The sequence below is a fragment of the Ranitomeya imitator genome, chromosome 1, assembly GCF_032444005.1.
Source record: "Ranitomeya imitator isolate aRanImi1 chromosome 1, aRanImi1.pri, whole genome shotgun sequence".
Classification (NCBI taxonomy): Eukaryota; Metazoa; Chordata; class Amphibia; order Anura; family Dendrobatidae; genus Ranitomeya; species Ranitomeya imitator.
Genome location: NC_091282.1, coordinates 51,348,151 through 51,367,321, shown reverse-complemented (window position 1 = coordinate 51,367,321; position 19,171 = coordinate 51,348,151). Strand labels below are relative to the sequence as shown.

Sequence of the window (19,171 nt, the reverse complement as noted above, 5' to 3'; positions counted from 1 at the left end):
AGTATAATTACATTTACCATTTCTTTCTACCCTGGCAGGAGTAGATGTTAGAGGAGGGAATGATGTCAATGAGGGACATTCAGTAGAATGCCCAGGAAAGCAGGGTCGAGACCCAAATCCAGGACCGTCCTGCTGTATCCAGGATGGTTGGTACCTATAGATTTGTTTTTTGTTTATTCAGCTATAGTAGTAGCAGCCACAACGTTTTGATTTTTTACATAAGCTTCACTATATGAAATCTTGCTTTTTTGCAAGACGAGCTGTAGTTATTTTTTAATTGCCATTTTACCAAACATTTCAACAAGGCCTGTCAGGGAGAAGACGGGAGAGATCATGTAGATCCCACCACTGCCACCAATTTGTCAGGAATAACAGCAGGAGGAATTGCGCAGATCCCACAGCTGCCACCAATCTGTCAGGGAGAGATAATGCAGTTCCCACAGCTGTCGCCGATTTGTCAGGGGACGCAACTCTGCTGCCTCCAATCATCAAGACAATTATGAAATTGACTGACGAATGATTGTCAAGGCCGTTGCGGTTTCCACTACTAAGTCAGTTATTGGGGAACTCACAGTGAATGTACACTACAGGTCAAAAGTTTAGGATCACCCAGACAATTTTGTGTTTTTCATGAAAACTCATATTTTTATTAATTAAATCAGTTGCCAAATGAATTGAAGATCTAGTCCAGACATTGACAAGGTTCGAAATAAAGATTTTTATTTCAAATAATAATTTTCTCCTTCACACTTTGCTTTAGTCAAAGAATGCTCCCATTGCAGCAATTCCAGCATTGCAGACCTTTGGCATTCTAGCAGTTAATTTGCTGAGGTAATCTGTTGTGAATTCTGTTGCCGAACTCCCTCCTGTGGTCATGAATGGTACTTCGGCGAGTTCTGTCCATGGACTCCCTCTGGTAGCTGTGAGTGGAGCTGTTGCTTCTGAGGTTCCTTCCACAGCTGACGTGATTTATCCTTTGGTTGGCTGCTCTATTTAACTCCACTCAGATCATTACTCCATGCCAGCGGTTAATGTTCCTGCATTTGTTCAGTTCGCTCTTGGATCTTTCTGGTGACCTGTCTACTCCAGCAGAAGCTAAGTTTCTGCCAGTTATTATTTGTTCATTGTTGCCTTGTCCAGCTGGATATCATGATTTTGCCTTACTAGCTGGAAGCTCTGGGATGCAGAGTGGCATCTCCGCACCGTTAGTCGGTGCGGAGGTCTTTTTGCACACTCTGCGTGGTCTTTTGTAGTTTTTCTGCTGACCGCAAAGATACCTTTCCTATCCTCTGTCTGTTTAGTAAGTCTGGCCTCCCTTTGCTGAAATCTGTTTCATTTCTGCGTTTATGACTTTCATCTTTACTCACAGTCAATATATGTGGGGGGCTGCCTTTTCCTTTGGGGAATTTCTCTGAGGCAAGGTAGGCTTTATTTTCTATCTCTAGGGCTAGCTAGCTCTTAGGCTGTGAAGAGGCGTCTAGGGAGTGTCAGGAACGCTCCACGGCTATTTCTAGTTGTTGTGATAGGATTAGGGGTTGCGGTCAGCAGAGCTCCCACATCCCAGAGCTTGTCCTGTGTCAGTTTAACTATCAGGTCGTGCCGGGTGCTCCTAACCACCAGGTCCATAACAGTACAGCTGGCCCAAAGTATTAATGCATCTCAATAGAGGGATAAGAGAAGTTCTGAGACCATTTTTTTTCTTTGCACTGTGTTTTGTCTTTCTTTTCCCCTAAACCTTTGGGTGGTTCAGGACACAGGTGTAGATATGGACATTCAAGGTCTGTCCTCTTGTGTGGATCATCTCACTGCAAGGGTACAAAACATTCAAGATTTTGTGGTTCAGAATCCGATGTTAGAGCCTAGAATTCCTAATCCTGATTTATTTTCTGGGGATAGATCTAAGTTCTTGAATTTCAAAAATAATTGTAAACTGTTTCTAGCTTTGAAACCCCGCTCCTCTGGTGACCCCGTTCAACAAGTAAAAATCATTATTTCTTTGTTGCGTGGTGACCCTCAAGACTGGGCATTTTCCCTTGCGCCAGGAGATCCTGCATTGCGTGATGTTGATGCGTTTTTTCTGGCGCTTGGATTGCTTTATGATGAACCAAATTCAGTGGATCAGGCAGAGAAAATCTTGCTGTCTTTGTGTCAGGGTCACGATGAAGCGGAGGTGTACTGTCAGAAGTTTAGAAAGTGGTCTGTGCTTACTCAGTGGAATGAGTGTGCCCTGGCGGCAATTTTCAGAAAGGGTCTTTCTGAAGCCCTTAAGGATGTCATGGTGGGATTTCCCACGCCGGCTGGTCTGAATGAGTCTATGTCCTTGGCCATTCAGATCGATCGGCGCTTGCGTGAGCGCAAAGCTGTGCACCATTTGGCGGTATTCTCTGAGCATAGGCCTGAGCCTATGCAATGTGATAGGACTTTGACCAGAGCTGAACGGCAAGAACACAGACGTCGGAATGGGCTGTGTTTTTACTGTGGTGAATCCACTCATGCTATCTCCGATTGTCCTAAGCGCACTAAGCGGTTCGCTACGTCTGCCACCATTGGTACGGTACAGTCTAAATTTCTTTTGTCCGTTATTCTGATTTGCTCTCTGTCGTCCTATTCTGTTATGGCATTTGTGGATTCAGGCGCTGCCCTGAATTTGATGGACTTGGAGTTTGCCAGGCGCTGTGGTTTTTTCTTGGAGCCCTTGCAGTATCCTATTCCATTGAGAGGAATTGATGCTACGCCTTTGGCCAAGAATAAGCCTCAGTACTGGACTCAATTGACCATGTGCATGGCTCCTGCACATCAGGAGGATATTCGCTTTTTGGTGTTGCATAATCTGCATGATGTGGTCGTTTTGGGGTTGCCATGGCTACAGGTCCATAATTCAGTGTTGGATTGGAGATCTATGTCTGTGTCCGGCTGGGGTTGTCAGGGGGTACATGGTGATGTTCCATTGTTGTCAATTTCGCCTTCCACTCCTTCTGAGGTCCCTGAGTTGTTGTCAGATTACCGGGATGTATTTGAAGAGCCCAAATCCGGTGCCCTACCTCCTCATAGGGATTGCGATTGTGCTATTAATTTGATTCCTGGTAGTAAGTTTCCTAAGGGCCGACTGTTTAATTTATCTGTGCCAGAGCACACTGCTATGCGGAGTTATCTAAAGGAATCCTTGGAGAAGGGTCATATTCGCCCGTCGTCGTCACCATTGGGAGCAGGGTTCTTTTTTGTGGCCAAGAAGGATGGCTCTTTGAGACCTTGTATTGATTACCGCCTTCTCAATAAGATCACAGTCAAATTTCAGTATCATTTGCCGCTGCTGTCTGATTTGTTTGCTCGGATTAAGGGGGCTAGTTGGTTCACCAAGATAGATCTTCGAGGGGCGTATAATCTTGTGCGAATTAAACAGGGCGATGAATGGAAAACAGCATTTGATACGCCCGAGGGCCATTTTGAGTACCTGGTTATGCCATTCGGGCTTTCTAATGCTCCATCGGTGTTTCAGTCCTTTATGCATGACATCTTCCGAGAGTACCTGGATAGATTCATGATTGTATATTTGGATGACATTTTGGTCTTTTCGGATGATTGGGAGTCTCATGTGAAGCAGGTCAGAATGGTGTTCCAGGTCCTTCGTGCGAATTCCTTGTTTGTGAAGGGGTCAAAGTGTCTCTTTGGAGTTCAGAAGGTTTCATTTTTGGGTTTCATTTTTTCCCCTTCTACTATCGAGATGGACCCTGTTAAAGTTCAGGCCATTTATGATTGGACTCAGCCGACATCTGTGAAGAGCCTGCAGAAGTTCCTGGGCTTTGCTAATTTTTATCGTTGCTTCATCGCTAATTTTTCTAGTATTGCTAAACCGTTGACTGATTTGACCAAGAAAGGTGCTGATGTGGTCAATTGGTCCTCTGCGGCTGTAGAGGCTTTTCAGGAGTTGAAGCGTCGTTTTTCTTCTGCCCCTGTGTTGTGCCAGCCAGATGTTTCGCTCCCGTTTCAGGTCGAGGTTGATGCTTCTGAGATTGGAGCAGGGGCTGTTTTGTCGCAAAGAAGTTCTGATGGCTCGGTGATGAAACCATGTGCCTTCTTTTCTAGAAAATTCTCACCTGCTGAGCGCAATTATGATGTTGGCAATCGAGAGTTGTTGGCCATGAAGTGGGCATTCGAGGAGTGGCGACATTGGCTTGAAGGAGCTAAACATCGCGTGGTGGTCTTGACGGATCACAAGAATTTGACTTATCTCCAGTCTGCCAAACGGTTGAATCCTAGACAGGCTCGATGGTCGCTCTTTTTCTCCCGTTTTGATTTTGTGGTTTCATACCTTCCGGGATCTAAGAATGTGAAGGCTGATGCCCTGTCAAGGAGTTTTGTGCCTGACTCTCCGGGTGTTCCGGAGCCGGCGGGTATTCTTAAAGAGGGGGTAATTTTGTCTGCCATCTCCCCTGATTTGCGGCGCGTGCTGCAGAAGTTTCAGGCTGATAGACCTGACCGTTGTCCAACGGAGAAACTGTTTGTCCCTGATAGATGGGCTAGTAGAGTTATCTCTGAGGTTCATTGTTCGGTGTTGGCTGGTCATCCTGGAATCTTTGGTACCAGAGATTTGGTGGCTAGATTCTTTTGGTGGCCTTCTTTGTCATGGGATGTGCGTTCTTTTGTGCAGTCCTGTGGGACTTGTGCTCGGGCTAAGCCCTGCTTTTCTCGTGCCAGTGGGTTGCTTTTGCCCTTGCCGGTCCCGAAGAGGCCCTGGACGCATATTTCCATGGATTTTATTTCTGATCTCCCTGTTTCTCAAAGGATGTCGGTCATTTGGGTGGTTTGTGATCGCTTCTCTAAGATGGTCCATTTGGTAGCCTTGTCTAAATTGCCTTCCTCCTCTGATTTGGTGCCATTGTTTTTCCAGCATGTGGTTCGTTTGCATGGCATTCCGGAGAACATCGTCTCGGACAGAGGTTCCCAGTTTGTTTCGAGGTTTTGGCGGTCCTTTTGTGCTAAGATGGGCATTGATTTGTCTTTTTCTTCGGCTTTCCATCCTCAGACTAATGGCCAAACCGAACGAACTAATCAGACTTTGGAAACATATCTGAGATGCTTTGTTTCTGCTGATCAGGATGATTGGGTGTCCTTCTTGCCTTTGGCTGAGTTCGCCCTTAATAATCGGGCCAGCTCGGCTACTTTGGTTTCTCCTTTTTTCTGTAATTCTGGTTTCCATCCTCGTTTCTCTTCAGGGCAGGTTGAGCCTTCGGACTGTCCTGGTGTGGATACTGTGGTGGACAGGTTGCAGCAGATTTGGACTCATGTGGTGGACAATTTGACATTGTCCCAGGAGAAGGCTCAACGTTTCGCTAACCGCCGGCGCTGTGTTGGTCCCCGACTTCGTGTTGGGGATTTGGTTTGGTTGTCATCTCGTCATCTTCCTATGAAGGTTTCCTCTCCTAAGTTTAAGCCTCGTTTCATTGGGCCATATAAGATTTCTGAAGTTCTTAATCCTGTGTCATTTCGTTTGGACCTTCCAGCTTCTTTTGCCATCCATAATGTATTCCATAGGTCGTTGTTGCAGAGATACGTGGCGCCTATGGTTCCCTCCGTTGATCCTCCTGCCCCGGTGTTGGTCGAGGGGGAGTTGGAGTATGTGGTGGAGAAGATTTTGGATTCTCGTGTTTCGAGATGGAAACTCCAGTACCTGGTCAAGTGGAAGGGTTATGGTCAGGAAGATAATTCCTGGGTTTTTGCCTGTGATGTTCATGCTGCCGATCTAGTTCGTGCCTTTTCATTTGGCTCATCCTGATCGGCCTGGGGGCTCTGGTGAGGGTTCGGTGACCTCAAGGGGAGGGTACTGTTGTGAATTCTGTTGCCGAACTCCCTCCTGTGGTCGTGAATGGTACATCGGCGAGTTCTGTCCATGGACTCCCTCTGGTGGCTGTGAGTGGAGCTGTTGCTTCTGAGGTTCCTTCCACAGGTGACGTGATTTATCCTTTGGTTGGCTGCTCTATTTAACTCCACTCAAATCGTTACTCCATGCCAGCGGTCAATGTTCCTGCATTTATTCAGTTCGCTCTTGGATCTTTCTGGTGACCTGTCTACTCCTGCAGAAGCTAAGTTCCTGCCAGTTATTATTTGTTCATTGTTGCCATGTCCAGCTGGATATCATGATTTTGCCTTACTAGCTGGAAGCTCTGGGATGCAGAGTGGCATCTCCGCACCGTTAGTCGGTGCGGAGGTCTTTTTGCACACTCTGTGTGGTCTTTTGTAGTTTTTGTGCTGACTGCAAAGATACCTTTCCTATCCTCTGTCTGTTTAGTAAGTCTGGCCTCCCTTTGCTGAAATCTGTTTCATTTCTGCGTTTGTGACTTTCATCTTTACTCACAGTCAATATATGTGGGGGGCTGCCTTTTCCTTTGGGGAATTTCTCTGAGGCAAGGTAGGCTTTATTTTCTATCTCTAGGGCTAGCTAGCTCTTAGGCTGTGAAGAGGCGTCTAGGGAGTGTCAGGAACGCTCCACGGCTATTTCTAGTTGTTGTGATAGGATTAGGGGTTGCGGTCAGCAGAGCTCCCACATCCCAGAGCTTGTCCTGTGTCAGTTTAACTATCAGGTCGTGCCGGGTGCTCCTAACCACCAGGTCCATAACAGTAATCTGGAGAAATTTCACCCCATTCTTCCAAAGCCCCTCCCACAAGTTTAGCTTCATGGGCACTTTTTGGGTACCATACGGTCAAGCAGCTCACACAACAGCTCAATGAGGGTGAGATCTCGTTCCCATATTAGTCTTTTCCTTTTATTAGCCAGTCTCAGATATGGCTTTTTCTTTGCCACTCTGCCCTGAAGGCCAGCATCCCGGAGTCGCCTCTTCACTGTAGACGTTGACACTGGCGTTTTGCTTGTACTATTTAATGAAGCTGCCAGTTGAGGACCTGCATCGATTTCTCCAACTACAGACTCTAATGTACTGGTCTTGTTGCTCAGTTGTGCAGCGGGGCCTCCCACTTCTCTTTCTATTCTGGTTAGACCCTGTTTGTGCTCTCCTCCGAAGGAAGTAGCACACACCGTTGTAGGAAATCTTCATTTTCTTGGCAATTTCTTGCATGGAATAGCCTTCGTTTCTAAGAACAAGAATAGACAGTCGAGTTTCACATGAAAGTTATTTTTTTCTGGCCATTTTGAGAGTGTAATGGAGCCAACAAATATAATGCTCCAGATTCTCAACTAGCTCAAAGTGAGGCCAGGTTTATATGTTCTCTAATCAGCCAAACTGTTTTCAGCTGTGCTAACATACTTGCACAAGGGTTTAAAAGGGTATTTTAACCATCCATTAGCCTTCTTACAAAAAGTACCATAAGAACACTGGAGTGATGGTTGTTGGAAATGGGCCTCTATACACCTATGAATATATTTATTGCATTACAAAACAGACGTTTGCAGCTAGAAAAGTCATTTACCACATTAACAATGTATAAAGTGTATTTCTGAATCATTTCATGTTAGCTTCATTGGAAAAAACTGTGCTTTTCTTTAAAAAAATAAGGACATTTCTAAGTGACCCTAAACTTTGTAAACTTTGGAACGGTAGTGTAAGGTATATAAACCTCCGATTACAAATACATGGAATATACAAATATAACAAAATACAGTCACTGCCAACACCACAATAACAAAAGGACCTTCTAACTGCCACCACCAATAATTTACTGCATATAGGCCAATTAAACACTGATTACATTCAGCTTATGGCGTCAGTAGTGCGATTTAAAGGGCCAGAGAAACTATGATATTGAATTTTGTATAATAATTCTGGAAAGGAAGTGTTGTGAATTCTGTGGCTGAGTTCACTTCTGTGGTCACAAGTGGTATTGCAGTCTCTGGGCTTCCTCCCTCAGGTGTTTTGGTGAGCTCGTTGGCTGCCTTGCTATTTAGCTCCACCTGAGTCTGTCTTCCTTGCTCCTTGTCAATGTTCCAGTGTTGGATCTGAGCTACTGCATCTTTCCTTGGGCCTGCTGCTCTGCTAGATAAGTGCTTCTAGTTTGTTTTCTGTTTTTTTTCTGTCCAGCTTGCTATTGTCTTTTGCTGGAAGCTCTGAGAAGCAGAGGGGTGCACCGCCGTGCTGTTAGTTCGGCACGGTGGGTCTTTTTGCCCCTTTGCGTGGTTTTCGTTTTAGGGTTTTTTGTAGACTGCATAGTTCTCTTTGCTATCCTCGCTCTGTCTAGAATATCGGGCCTCACTTTGCTGAATCTATTTCATTCCTACGTTTGTCTTTTCATCTTGCTAACAGTCATTATATGTGGGGGGCTGCCTATTCCTTTGGGGTATTTCTCTGAGGTAAGTCAGGCTTGTATTTCTATCTTCAGGCTAGTCAGCTCCTCAGGCAGTGCCGAGTTGCATAGGTAGTTGTTAGGCGCAATCCACTGCTGCTTATAGTTGTGTGAGGATAGATCAGGTACTGCAGTCTACAGAGATTCCACGTCTCAGAGCTCGTCCTATTGTTTTTGGTTATTGCCAGATCTCTGTATGTGCGCTGATTACTGCACGCTGTGTTGCCTGATTGCCAGCCATAACAGTACAAGGAGCCACACCAATGATTCCCAATAGAGGGAAAAAAGAAATCCTGACATCATTTTTTTTTCTTAGCTCTGTCTTCAGTCTTTTTTTTCCCCTAGACATTAGAGTGCTTCAGGACACAGCTGTGGACATGGATATTCAGGCTCTGTGCTCCTCAATGAATAATCTCGTTGTAAATGTACAAAAGATTCAAGATACTATTGATCAGAAATCGATGCTAGAACCAAGAATTCCGATTCCTGATTTGTTTTTTGGTGACAGAACTAAGTTCCTGAGCTTCAGAAATAATTGTAAGCTATTTTTGGCCTTGAAACCTCATTCTTCTGGTAATCCTATTCAACAGGTTTTGATTATTATTTCTTTTTTGCGCGGCGACCCACAGGACTGGGCGTTTTCTCTTGCACCAGGAGATTCTGCATTGAGTAATGTTGATGCATTTTTCCTGGCGCTCGGATTGCTTTACGATGAGCCTAATTCAGTCGATCAGGCTGAGAAAAATCTGCTGGCTTTATGCCAGGGTCAGGATGATGTAGAAGTATATTGTCAGAAATTTAGGAAATGGTCAGTACTCACTCTGTGGAATGAATCTGCACTAGCGGCTTTGTTCAGAAAGGGTCTCTCTGAAGCTCTTAAGGATGTAATGGTGGGATTTCCTATGCCTGCTGGTTTGAATGAGTCTATGTCCTTGGCCATTCAGATCGGTCGTCGCTTGCGCGAGCGTAAATCTGTGCACCATCTGGCGGTACTGCCTGAGAGTAAACCTGAGCCTATGCAGTGCGACAGGACTATGACTAAAGTAGAACGGCAAGAACACAGACGTCTGAACAGACTGTGTTTCTATTGTGGTGATTCTACTCATGCTATTTCTAATTGTCCTAAACGCACTAGGCGGTTCGATAGCTCTGCCGTTATTGGTACTGTACAGTCCAAATTCCTTTTGTCCATTACCTTAATGTGCTCTTTGTCATCGTATTCTGTCATGGCGTTTGTGGATTCAGGCGCTGCCCTGAATCTGATGGATTTGGATTATGCTAAACGTTGTGGATTTTTCTTGGAGCCTTTGCGGTGTCCTATTCCGTTGAGAGGAATTGATGCTACACCTTTGGCCAAGAATAAGCCTCAGTACTGGGCCCAGCTGACCATGTGCATGGCTCCTGCACATCAGGAAGTTATTCGCTTTCTGGTACTGCATAATTTGCATGATGTGGTCGTGTTGGGGTTGCCATGGCTACAAACCCATAATCCAGTATTGGATTGGAACTCTATGTCGGTAACCAGCTGGGGTTGTCAGGGAGTACATGGTGATGTTCCATTTTTGTCTATTTCGTCATCCATTCCTTCTGACATCCCAGAGTTCTTGTCGGACTTTCAGGATGTATTTGAAGAGTCCAAGTCTGATGCCCTACCTCCGCATAGGAATTGTGATTGTGCTATCGATTTGATTCCTGGTAGTAAATTCCCTAAGGGTCGTTTATTTAATTTGTCCGTACCTGAACACACCGCTATGCGCAGTTATGTGAAGGAGTCCCTGGAGAAGGGACATATTCGCCCATCGTCGTCACCATTGGGAGCAGGGTTCTTTTTTGTAGCCAAGAAGGATGGTTCGCTAAGACCGTGTATTGATTACCGCCTTCTTAATAAGATCACTGTTAAGTTTCAGTATCCCTTGCCATTGATTTCTGACTTGTTTGCTCGGATTAAGGGGGCTAGTTGGTTTACTAAGATTGATCTTCGTGGTGCGTATAATCTGGTGAGAATCAGGCAGGGAGATGAATGGAAAACGGCATTTAATACGCCCGAGGGTCATTTTGAGTATCTGGTGATGCCGTTCGGACTTGCCAATGCTCCATCTGTTTTTCAGTCTTTTATGCATGACATTTTCCGTGAGTATCTGGATAAATTCTTGATTGTTTACTTGGATGACATTTTGATCTTCTCAGATGATTGGGAGTCTCATGTGAAGCAAGTCAGAATGGTTTTCCAGGTACTGCGTGCTAATTCCTTGTTCGTGAAGGGATCAAAGTGTCTCTTCGGTGTGCAGAAAGTTTCATTTTTGGGGTTCATCTTTTCCCCTTCTACTATCGAGATGGATCCGGTTAAGGTTCAGGCCATCCAGGATTGGACTCAGCCGACATCTCTAAAAAGTCTGCAGAAATTCCTGGGCTTTGCTAATTTTTATCGTCGCTTCATCTGTAATTTTTCTAGCATTGCCAGACCATTGACCGATTTGACCAAGAAGGGTGCTGATTTGGTTAATTGGTCTTCTGCTGCCGTGGAAGCTTTTCAGGAGTTGAAGCGTCGTTTTTGCTGTGCCCCTGTGTTGTGTCAACCTGATGTTTCTCTTCCGTTCCAGGTCGAGGTTGATGCTTCTGAGATTGGTGCAGGGGCGGTTTTGTCACAGAGAGGTTCTGGTTGCTCAGTGTTCAAACCATGTGCTTTCTTTTCCAGGAAATTTTCTGCTGCTGAGCGTAATTATGATGTGGGCAACCGAGAGTTGCTGGCCATGAAGTGGGCATTCGAGGAGTGGCGTCATTGGCTTGAGGGTGCTAAGCATCGCGTGGTGGTTTTGACTGATCATAAGAACCTTACTTATCTTGAGTCTGCCAAGCGCTTGAATCCTAGACAGGCCCGTTGGTCGTTATTTTTTTGCTCGTTTTGATTTTGTGATTTCATACCTTCCGGGCTCTAAAAATGTGAAGGCGGATGCTCTGTCTAGGAGTTTTGTGCCCGACTCTCCGGGGTTATCTGAGCCGGCGAGTATCCTCAAGGAAGGAGTCATTGTGTCTGCCATCTCCCCTGATTTGCGGAGAGTGTTGCAGAAATTTCAGGCTAATAAACCTGATCGTTGTCCGGCCGAGAAACTGTTCGTCCCTGATAGGTGGACTAGTAAAGTTATCTCTGAACTTCATTGTTCGGTGCTGGCCGGTCATCCAGGAATCTTTGGTACCAGGGAGTTGGTTGCTAGATCCTTCTGGTGGCCATCTCTGTCACGGGATGTGCGTGCTTTTGTGCAGTCCTGTGGAATTTGTGCTAGGGCTAAGCCCTGCTGTTCACGTGCCAGTGGGTTGCTTTTGCCCTTGCCGGTCCCGAAGAGGTCTTGGACACATATTTCGATGGATTTCATTTCTGACCTTCCCGTTTCTCAAAAAATGTCGGTCATTTGGGTGGTCTGTGATCGCTTTTCTAAAATGGTCCATCTGGTGCCCTTGGTTAAATTGCCTTCCTCCTCTGATTTGGTGCCTTTGTTCTTCCAGCATGTGGTTCGTTTACATGGCATTCCTGAGAATATTGTTTCTGACAGAGGTTCCCAGTTTGTCTCGAGGTTCTGGCGAGCCTTTTGTGGTAGGATGGGCATTGACCTATCTTTCTCCTCGGCCTTCCATCCTCAGACTAATGGCCAGACCGAACGAACCAATCAGACCTTGGAAACATATCTGAGATGTTTTGTTTCCGCTGACCAGGATGATTGGGTGTCATTTTTGCCGTTGGCTGAGTTCGCCCTTAATAATCAGGCCAGCTCGGCTACCTTGGTCTCTCCATTTTTCTGCAATTCTGGGTTCCATCCTCGTTTCTCTTCAGGACAGGTTGAGTCTTCGGACTGTCCTGGTGTGGATTCTGTGGTGGACAGGTTGCAGCAGATCTGGACTCAGGTAGTGGACAATTTGACCTTGTCCCAGGAGAAGGCTCAGCTTTTCGCTAATCGCAGACGCCGTGTGGGACCCCGACTTCGTGTTGGGGATTTGGTTTGGTTATCTTCTCGTCATATTCCTATGAAGGTTTCCTCTCCTAAATTTAAACCTCGTTTTATTGGTCCGTATAGGATTTCTGAGATTCTCAATCCGGTGTCTTTTCGTCTGACCCTCCCAGACTCCTTTTCCATACATAATGTATTCCATAGGTCGTTGTTGAGGAGATACGTGGCACCTATGGTTCCATCTGTGGAGCCTCCTGCCCCTGTTTTGGTGGAGGGGGAATTGGAGTATATTGTGGAGAAGATTTTGGATTCTCGTGTCTCTAGACGGAAACTCCAGTATCTGGTCAAATGGAAGGGTTATGCTCAGGAAGATAATTCCTGGGTTTTTGCCTCTGATGTCCATGCCCCAGATCTTGTTCGTGCCTTTCATGTGGCTCATCCTGGTCGGCCTGGGGGTTCTGGTGAGGGTTCGGTGACCCCTCCTCAAGGGGGGGGTACTGTTGTGAATTCTGTGGCTGAGTTCACTTCTGTGGTCACAAGTGGTATTGCAGTCTCTGGGCTTCCTCCCTCAGGTGTTTTGGTGAGCTCGTTGGCTGCCTTGCTATTTAGCTCCACCTGAGTCTGTCTTCCTTGCTCCTTGTCAATGTTCCAGTGTTGGATCTGAGCTACTGCATCTTTCCTTGGGCCTGCTGCTCTGCTAGATAAGTGCTTCTAGTTTGTTTTCTGTTTTTTTCTGTCCAGCTTGCTATTGTCTTTTGCTGGAAGCTCTGAGAAGCAGAGGGGTGCACCGCCGTGCTGTTAGTTCGGCACGGTGGGTCTTTTTGCCCCTTTGCGTGGTTTTCGTTTTAGGGTTTTTTGTAGACTGCATAGTTCTCTTTGCTATCCTCGCTCTGTCTAGAATATCGGGCCTCACTTTGCTGAATCTATTTCATTCCTACATTTGTCTTTTCATCTTGCTAACAGTCATTATATGTGGGGGGCTGCCTATTCCTTTGGGGTATTTCTCTGAGGTAAGTCAGGCTTGTATTTCTATCTTCAGGCTAGTCAGCTCCTCAGGCAGTGCCGAGTTGCATAGGTAGTTGTTAGGCGCAATCCACTGCTGCTTATAGTTGTGTGAGGATAGATCAGGTACTGCAGTCTACAGAGATTCCACGTCTCAGAGCTCGTCCTATTGTTTTTGGTTATTGCCAGATCTCTGTATGTGCGCTGATTACTGCACGCTGTGTTGCCTGATTGCCAGCCATAACAAGGAAGGCAGTGTTCATAAAAATATACAAAAATGACACAAAATAGGAACAAACAGTATAGTATATACAATCACATGAAATAAAAGGGAAAACAAGAGAAAAATACTACACCTGTATCATGTAAATGGCTCAGAGCTTAGCGGAGAGAGGAACTCCTCTTAGGAAAATGGTCAGGACTACAGCAGCTGTACCTTCCAGGATTGAAAAGTTACGAAAACCCAAACTCAAATTTTTATTAGATTAATGTTACTCCCACATACCTCGCCTTGTTGAGCTCATATGGGGGCTGGCCTTCGGATGTGCTAGGTCTTTTAGAAGAACTTTCAGGATATCTTCGCCCAAGGAAGCCCCAGGCAGTAGATATTGTCGTCATGTTTGTTATTGCAGTTTTACCTTTCTTTAGACATGAAACATGGCATGGATAACATCATCCATCTGACTGACATTAAGTTGGAGGCATTTGGCTAGTATTACAATGATGTGAGTGAATGCGTTATGTTCGTTTCTTCACTACAATGCTAAAAATATATCTCTCTATCAGATCAATGCAAACCCCAATATTCATCACTGATTCATCACTGACCACTCTGTGAGTCTGAAATAATTCTTTTTAGCAAAGAAAACTGATTCCTTTGACCAGAGGAAGCCCCTGTATGTCTCCACCTCTGAGTATATGAATCCTCTCCCTTGTTGCAACGACCTGTTAACTGCAGGAGGTCCTACTTCAATGGAGGTTGAAGTATTAGCTCTTTCTCACTTCCCAAGTTACAATTAATTCCATATGTCCAATATGAGGCAGAGGTGCTGCATTTTCAGTAAAAAAAAAACATTAAACTCACTGTTTCATACAATATCTGAACCAATTGTGCATCAAGTGAAAGAAAAGAGGCATAGAAAAAGAGCAGGAAAATCTCAATAATACGAGAAGATTGTTATTGCGTCGTGTGGTGTGGACAACAGCAGAAAACATACAGATAAAAAATGCTATTACAGCATTTACACTATATATGATGAAGCCTCAGCATTATTTGTTTACATTTTTTATGAGTTTAATGAAGAGAAAAATCAATCATGCCATCTTTTACATCATTCCCCAACGACTGTAAATAATCACTGTCCACTGTATTGTACGGGTTGCTACGATTACAGGAATATGTCTGCTATTTGCTGATACTGTTATATTTTTAATTTTTTGAAAAATGCATTCAAAATGTAATTATTTTTCATTTTTTTTTAGCAATTTTATAGGAAGAAAAAAAACTTTGACTTTTATTTACCGTAACTCTATAGCTATTGTATATAGAAATGTATTTGATATATGGAGGTGTAGCTGTGTGTATCAGTAGAATCTGCCTGTAGAAGATGGGACTATAAACTGCACATTCAAGTATAGAAAACTGTTGTATATTTGCCATTGCAGCCTGTGGCTCTTATTAAGTCTTGCTGCTTCCTTTAATGCTACAGGTTGGATGTTTGAATCCCAGGAAGACCAGACTTCAAGAAAATAATAAGGAGAATAATGAGTTAACTAAATGAATGCAAATACATGTGTACAGAGCACAGAGAAGCCGGGTCCTCCCTCGGAGGAGAACCTATGTATCAGTAACAGATCAATCTGACAGGTGACAAGACATCACAAACTTCTCTATAAGGCAGCAGACCAGACATCGCAGACTTCACTGCACGGCAGGAGACGATACACCGCACAGTGAGTAAAAGTCGTGATACAGCCCTGGGCAACAAAGACAGCTCCCCTAAATTGAGACTGTCCCACTGGTGTTGAGCGCACTCCATACAGCTTAGTGTTATACAGCTTGCAACTGAGAGTGATTGCTGTGATCAGAGTTAACTCTGTTCACAACAGCTTAATCTTAGACGCCGCTGGATCATGCCCCAATATTGTTATGTAGGTGGCTTTCAAATATAGCAGAGCTGTTCGCTACCTCTCCAGTTTGCATTATATTAATGTCTGCCATTGCAGATAATGCACATAAGCAAGATAGAATATAGAAACGATTCCTATCTGCACAGTGCTGTATGCATGTTCTGCATTGAGGTTATAGTTAAGAGTTAAAGGGGTTACCAGGACTTTTTTTTCCATGGGGCTGAGCACGTATTGGTAAGTAGTTGCAGGAACTGACTATACAGCTGTGTGCAGAATTATTAGGCAAGTTGTATTTTGGAGGATTATTTTTATTATTGATCAACAACTATGTTCTGAATCAACCCAAAAGACTCATAAATATCAAAGCTTAATATTTTTGGAAGTTTTTAGATTTGGCTATCTTAGGAGGATATCTGTTTGTGCAGGTAACTATTACCGTGCAGAATTATTAGGCAACTTAATAAAAACCAAATATATTCCCATCTCACTTGTTTATTTTCACCAGGTAAACCAATATAACTGCACAAAATTTAGAAATAAACATTTCTGACATGCAAAAACAAAACCCCCCAAATTAGTGACCAATATAGCCACCTTTCTTTATGATGACACTCAGCAGCCTCCATCCATAGATTCTGTCAGTTGCTTGATGTGTTTACGATCAACATTGCGTGCAGCAGCCTCCACAGCCTCCCAGACCCTGTTCCGAGAGGTGGACTGTTTTCCCTCCCTGTAGATCTCACATTTTATGAGGGACCACAGGTTCTCCATGGGGTTCAGATCAGGTGAACAAGGGGCCATGTCATTATTTTTTCTTCTTTGAGACCTTTACTGGCCAGCCATGCTGTGGAGTAGTTGGAGGCATCTGATGGAGCATTGTCCTGCATGAAAATCATGTTTTTCTTGAATGATACCGACTTCTTCCTGTACCACTGCTTGAACAAGTTGTCTTCCTGAAACTGGCAGTAGGTCTGGGAGTTGAGCTTCACTCAAACCTCAACCCGAAAAGGTCCCACAAGTTCATCTTTGATGATACCAGCCCATACCTGTACCCCACCTCCACCTTGCTGGCGTCTGAGTTAGAGTGGAGCTCTCTGCCCTTTACTGATCCAGCCTCTGGCCCATCCATTTGGCCCATCAAGAGTTACTCTCATTTCTCAGTCCATAAAACCTTTGAAAAGTCAGTCTTAAGATATTTCTTGGCCCAGTCTTGACATTTTTTCTTATGTTTCTTGTTCAAAGGTGGTCGTTTTTCAGCCTTCCTTACCTTGGCCATGTCCCTGAGTATCACACACCTTGTGCTTTTTGTTACTCCAGTAACGTTGCAGCTCTGAAATATGGCATAACTGGTGGCAAATGGCATCTTGGCAGCGTCACGCTTGATTTTCCTCAATTCATGGACAGTTATTTTGCCCAACACGCTTCTTGCGACCCTGTTGGCTATTTGCCATGAAACACTTGATTGTTCGGTGATCACGCTTCAAAAGTTTGGCAATTTCAAGATTGTTGCATCCCTCTGAAAGACATCTCACAATTTTGGACTTTTCAGAGCTGTCAAAACTCTCTTCTGACCCATTTTGCCAAAGGAAAGGAAGTTGCCTAATAATTAAGCACACCTTATATAGGGTTTTGATGTCATTAGACAACACCCCTCTTCATTACAGAGATGCACATCACCTGATTTACTTAATTGGTAGTTGGCTCTCAAGCCTGAACAGCTTGGAGTAGGACAACAAGTATAAGAAGTGTCATGTGATCAAAATACAACTTGCCTAATAATACTGCACACAGTGTACAGCTGTGTGATGGTCTCTCTCAGCTCACAGTGATCGCAGAACATTTTGTGCCTTATAATTATATGGGTTCACATCCCCTCCACCCCATCTCATTCCACTGGGCTATGCTGCCCTCATGCTTCCATCTGCAACATGTGTGACTGTAAGTCCCAGGTTTTCCTCAGAACGATCATTATGATCTGTATCTGAGCGGCTGCTGTGTATAGGAATCAGACCGCGCTGTGATATCGGATTGCTGTTACGGAAAACTAAACGTTATTGTTACTGTGCAATAATGACATCCCACCCTGTGTCCACTCCTGAGGGTCACCATTATACAATGGGTGCCCAAATGCTGGCCTTTGTTTTAGGCCATGTTCACACAGTGCGTTTTTTACTGCGGAACCGCAGCGTTTTTGCTGCTGCGGTTCCGCAGCTGTTTTCCATGCAGGGTACAGTACAATGTACCCTATGGAAAACAGGAACCGCTGTGCACATGATCCTGAATTTCAAAAAAAAAAGCCGCGCTGAATAGCTACGGGAAAAAAGGAGCATGTCACTTCTTTTTTTGGAGCCGCAGCGATTCTGCACCCATAGACCTCCATTGTGAGGTCAAACCCGCAGTAAAACCCGCAGATCAAAAATATATCTGCGGGTTTTATTGCGGTTTGTGGTGCCGAACCGCTGCAGCGGGAAGTGCGGGGAAGCGGGCGGAAGTGCGTGGGCGGAGTGTGGCTGCCCCGATCCCACCCCCCCATGCTCCAATGCCCCACCCCGTGCTCCGATGCCCCCCCCCGTGCTCCGATGCCCCCCCGTGCTCCGATGCCCCCCCCATGCCCTAATCTCCCCCCCTTATACTTACCCGGCCTCCCGGTGTCCGGCCGGCCGTCTTCTCCCTGGGCGCCGCCATCTTGCAAAATGGCGGGCGCATGCGCAGTGCGCCCGCCGAATCTGCCGGCCGGCATTCGTTCCAAAGTGCATTTTGATCAGCGATCAAAATAAAAAAATAGTAAATGACACCCCCCCCCCCTTTGTCACCCCCATAGGTAGGGACAATAAAAAAATTAAGAATTTTTTTTTTTTTCCACTAAGGTTAGAATAGGGTTAGGGTTAGGGGTAGGGGTAGGGTTAGGGTTAGGGGTAGGGTTAGGGGTAGGGTTAGGGGTAGGGTTAGGGGTAGGGTTAGGGGTAGGGTTAGGGGTAGGGGTAGGGGTAGGGGTAGGGTTAGGGGTAGGGTATTTTCAGCCATTTTAACCCTAAAAAACTTCCTAGAAAACACACAGACTCTGCATAGAAAACTGCATAAAAAAAGGATCAAAAAACGCACAAAAAACGCACCAAAAAAGCACAAAAAAAGGACCTGCGTTTTCTGCCAAGAGCTGCGGTTTCAGTCCTGAAAAAAAAAGGATGGAAATCAGGAACGTGTGAACATACCCTTATTGTTTGTGGACACAGGAGAAGGATGCGTGATACATAGGGGATGCCCATGAACTAAGAGATTGTAGAGAAAAGATGCAGACCATGTTTGGACTGTGCGTAGATATTTGTCCAGATACATTTATTGATATTGATCCAGATAGATTTATCCAGATCTATTTAGACTGGTACATGGAGCAGAAAGCAGGAAAATTAATTGGGAAATTGACAGGAGAAGCTCATTTGGAATTGAAGTCCTGGTCCCATTTTGAGAAAAGAACTGTTGAGCAAATTCTCTAGAGACTAAGCCCTGCCTTTGATACCCAAACAGAATTAAAAATGCTTTTTGGCAGAAGACAGAGGCCTGATGAGTTATTACAGTTGCCGTAAGCCAATGAGTCATTATTGGACTCTATTCATACTGTGCATTCATTCTTGCAATACATCGGTGGCTCCTCTACCTTCATCTGGGTACTGGACTGGACTTGCCCATTGTCTCTTTGTCTGGCCTTTGTCATCACTCCTCTATTTGCCCTCCCGCCCTCTGTCCCAATGCCCTGGGTCCATGTGTCTACCCTGTCCTGCAACTTCATGAATCCACCTCAGCAGGATAGC

General features: G+C 45.0%; 1 protein-coding gene across 1 annotated transcript in view; it reads left to right on the top strand.

Annotated features, from left to right (window-relative positions):
• LOC138661632 (acyl-coenzyme A amino acid N-acyltransferase 1-like) overlaps window positions 1–19,171 on the top strand; it is a 65,623-nt gene that overhangs the window by 7,897 nt on the left and 38,555 nt on the right. Inside the window, exon 2 of the mRNA XM_069746463.1 lies at window positions 14,945–15,188. The gene's annotated coding sequence lies outside the window, so the exon portion shown is untranslated. The remainder of the gene's footprint in view (window positions 1–14,944; window positions 15,189–19,171) is intronic.